This window comes from Myotis brandtii, unplaced genomic scaffold (genome assembly GCF_000412655.1).
Source record: "Myotis brandtii unplaced genomic scaffold, ASM41265v1 scaffold1261, whole genome shotgun sequence".
NCBI classification, from domain to species: domain Eukaryota; kingdom Metazoa; phylum Chordata; class Mammalia; order Chiroptera; family Vespertilionidae; genus Myotis; species Myotis brandtii.
The window spans coordinates 1,185-5,493 of record NW_005354431.1 but is presented as its reverse complement, the minus strand read 5'-3'; the positions used below and the strand labels follow the sequence as shown (position 1 = coordinate 5,493).

Genomic DNA, 4,309 nt, shown 5'->3' with positions numbered 1-4,309 from the left:
TTTTTTAGCTTCTTATTTGCAACATAGTACATAGTTGCTTAGAGTTGCAACTCAGAGGCCGGCAAGTGTTGGAGTCTGCAGTCACTGAAGCAAGCAAACCTCCCTGCTCCCTTCAGTGCATGGCTGCCGGCCGCCATCTTGGCTGACAGTTAATTTGCATAAGGATACGCTGATTAGCCAATGGGAAGGGTAGCGGTCGTACGCCAATTACCATGTTTCTCTTTTATTAGTGTAGATGCTCTGGATTGATGCTTAATTGACACTAATTATAATGTTTATTCATCTCTGAAACATGTTTTCTCCAGCCCTCTTGTCTGAAGTGGGTTGGAGAGGCAGCATGGTTTGAGGTTATGAGTGTGGATTTGGGAGCCAGACTTATTGGTATTGAATTCTGGTCTTGGCATTTGCTAGCTGAATCACTTTGTGCAAGTTATATCACTCTGTGCCTCTGTTTCCTCACTTGTTATAATAGTACTTGATTCATAGGGTTGATATATTAATACGTGTTAGGTTCTTAGAATAGAACCAGGAACAAAAATGACAGCTTTTATCTTTTATTTTTTCTTAGCCTGGAGACAGAGCTAAGGATGCTTGAATTTCAAAGTCCTTGAGTTTTTAGCTTATACCATCCAAGATACTGTTAAACTAAATCAAATGGAGACAAGGACTCCTAGGACTTCCCCAGAGGGCTTCCCTTTATAAAATCCTGAAGCTTTGGCACCTCCATCCATATATTTACTCTATCTGAATACCTCCTTGAGCTTATATCTAGTCTTTGATCTTGGCTCAAAGTTCCAGAAAAAAGGTGATCCAGTCTAATATTTGAGTGCTATATATTCTTTCTTCTAAGAAAACTCTCTTCTACATGTATCATCACCCCTTCAAAGTTTTCAATCTATCATCCTGTATTGATTCTGAAACCCAAGGTTAACTGACTATTTATATTAGTCAATGGTAGCTTTGGCTCTGAGAACACATAACCCCCAATTCAGGTCATGTCCTAGTTAATTATGCTGTCTCCTATTCAACTTTGTATTTCATTACTTCCCTTTAATGTGGAAAGTCTTTTCTAGTTAAGTTAGTATTTTCTTTTCTTATAAAATGCACTCTTTGACTTTTTGAAGGGTATTCCCATGACCAAACACATTTTACACTATTTTAGTACATAATTTAATATTTTCTTCTTTTCCCTGTAACACCTACATGAAGCCTACTCAGACCAACAACATTGTAACATTCTTCATTTTCTGAAGTCGCTCAGCCCTTGATTGCTATAAATTTCTATTTCATAAATTTTATTTAATATGGAAATGTAATAAATGTTTATTGAATGACTGAAGATACCATGATAAAGATTGACTAGAAAAAACAGTGTATTCATTAAGCTTCAGAGTTACAAAAACTATTTTCTTCCATGGAGACCCCAGTTTGTGGAACAGGAACTCCAGCAAAGCCATTTTCATTGACGTAGTCTTCACTCATTTCCTTGATCTGTGTGTGATGGTGGAAAGAATACAAAATTAAGATAAACTTGGATTTTCTGATCAATGATGATTCCTTTTCTTACATCTGGGTCGTATAGTGTCTAAGGAAACCAAGTAGTATAGTGGGCAACAAGATCCATTACTTATAATGATCAAATCAGCAATCCTCTGAACTATCTGAGGTTTAAGCAGCACTGTCCTCTCCAAATAAATGCAGTTTTCTATAATAAGTTACACCATGAGCAATATGATGTCTATGAAGAGTGTTGAGCCAATATTTTATGGAGGAGATTTGAGGAACAAAACAAAGGGGTTCTGACTGCATTTGGAAGGAGTGTGAATTACTTACCTTTGCTGCAAGGAGCATTGTACTCAGCAATTGCAAACTCATCTGCATAAAAACAAAATCATTAGGTGAAGTGAGAGAGATAGCAAACATTTATGGGATATAGGTTAGTGAAAGAATATTATGGGAGAAATTGTATTTTGTCAGAAACATCAGCAGCATTCATTTGATGCATTCCTGGCTGCCTTATATTGTTAACTTTTCAAATACAGTACATTATGTTTCCTTTACTCTGTACTCCTGAAGGGACAGTTCAATGTTGAACTTATTTAAATAAAATATTGTTATATAGTTGAATTAGCTGAAGAAAAGGGAACTAAATATCTTACAGATGTTTCGTATTAATTGCTTTATTTACATTATAGGCAGTTTCTATAATGTATGTATAGAAGGCAAAGAGAGGAGAATCAGATTTGATAAAGACAAAACGAAGTGCTAAGAACTATTAATGTAATGAATTTCCCCTACATGTTTCTGAAATCTAAATTTCTGTGATCAGGAATTTAATTTGTGTGTAAAAATTGCTCACACTCACCCGTCTCATAGTAATCGTAGACTTTCACTATGGCTGGTTGGAGATCTCTTACTGGGATATCTTGGAGAACCGTGAAGGACAAGCTCAGAGTCTGATTTGTCACCTAGAAAGCAAAAGGGAATTAAATGAGCTTTCTTCTCTTTTCTTTGAATGACTTTAAATATTCATTTGTTTGGGAGAAAAGCTCTTTTTAAATTATTATTATTATTTTTATTTTTGCTCAATCATCACCAGAGGATATTTATTTTCCCATTGATTTTTAGAGAGATTGGAAAGGAGGTGGAGAGACACAGAGAGAGAAACATTGATGTGAGAGAGACACATCGATTGGTTGCCTCCCTCATGCACACTGAACAGGGCCGGGCATCGAGCCTGCAACTGAGGTACGTGCCCTTGACCACAATCAAACCTGGGATCCTTCAGTCCACAGGCCAATGTTCTATTCACTGAGCCAAACTGGCTAGGGCAAAACCCCATAAAAAAATCAACTAACGGGGACCTTAACTTGTGCAGAAAGCTCCCCAATTGTTCTTAAACAAATAAAACAATTCATATATCCCCATCAATGTTTTGTTCATAGCAGTGAATGATATATGATTTTTATTGGTTGGATAGCTATGTTTATTTTTGAATATCCAGAAATTTGGCACCATTTAATTTCTCTATCTTGCAGAAATACTTGTGTTGACTCAAAAAGGAATATAAAAGGTCAATAATTGTAACCTTAAGTTTCATAAATTTGTAAATTATAATATTCATCAATCTATAAATAAATAAACTATGTATAACACATAAATATAAAATTATTGTGGCTTATTGGTGGGATGATCTATTTATTTCATGGCCCAAGTCCTTGCTGAGATTGACAGTACTTTCCCCTTTTATATTGTTGATGTATTATTGATATAATAATTGACAAACCCCATGGTACTTCCTTCCATTACTCAGAATAACTTGAAGGTATAATAAGCATATTTGGCAGAGAATTTCTTGCTTATAAAGTCCTAGAAATATGAATATCCAATATTATAATAAGCCATTTCTTTTCATAGCCCTAGATGAAGTATAAATAAAGAAGAGAACATGTACTGGAATTCATGCTAGAATTCTCAAATATTTAGCATAGAAGTGATATCTCAAAAATGCCTTCATTCATTTCCTAGATATCTCCCTTAGGAGGATTATCTCTACTAGAGGCCCGGTGCATGAATTAGTGCACCAGTGGGGTCCCTTGGCCTGGCCTGTGGGAATGCCTGAAACCGGTTCTCCAACATCCCCTGAGGGGTCCTGGATTGCAAGAGGGTGCAGGCCAGGCTGAGGGACCCCACCGGTGCACAATCAGGGCCGGGGAGGGACACGGGAGGTTGGCCAGTCCGGAAGGGACTGCAGGAGAGCTCCAGGGTGTGTCTGGTCCATCTTGCTTAGTCCCAATAGGCAGGAACCCAGCAGCAAACTAAGCTACCAGTTGGAGCATCTGCACCCTGGTGGTTAATGCATGTCATAGTGAGTGGTAGAGCAGCCTTAGCATATCAGCATATTGTTCTTTGATTGTTTAAACAGAAGACCGGGCGACTGGACACTTAGCATATTATGCTTTTATTATATAGGATTTTTTGCAACTAGAGTGGCAGGACTCTCACCTTATCTAGGTAAATCAAAACATGGTTGTTGCTGACTTCTGTTCGGCTCACATCATCAGATCTTTCAAGCTGAAGAACATGAAGACATTGCAAATGTTAATAAACAGAAGAAAGCCCCTGGGAAACCCAGAGAAAAGAATTTTTATTACCAAATTAAATTAAGCCTGAGGATATCATTTCTTCTAATATCTACACTAATAAAAGAGAAACATGCAAATTGGTGTCACTCTGCTACCCTTCCCATTGGCTAATCAGCATATCCTTATGCAAATTAACTGTCAGCCAAGATGGCGGCCGGCAGCCA

The 4,309-nt window shown here is 37.3% G+C and overlaps 1 long non-coding RNA gene across 1 annotated transcript; it reads right to left on the bottom strand.

The window, feature by feature from the left end:
- Positions 1-1,084: 1,084 nt before the first annotated feature.
- LOC106724951 lies at positions 1,085-4,098 on the bottom strand. Its single transcript, XR_001360774.1, has 4 exons — positions 4,006-4,098; positions 2,366-2,468; positions 1,834-1,875; positions 1,085-1,491 (listed from the first exon to the last, which is right to left on the bottom strand). It is a non-coding gene; the product is annotated as an uncharacterized LOC106724951 (long non-coding RNA).
- Between the last annotated feature and the right edge of the window lie 211 nt (positions 4,099-4,309).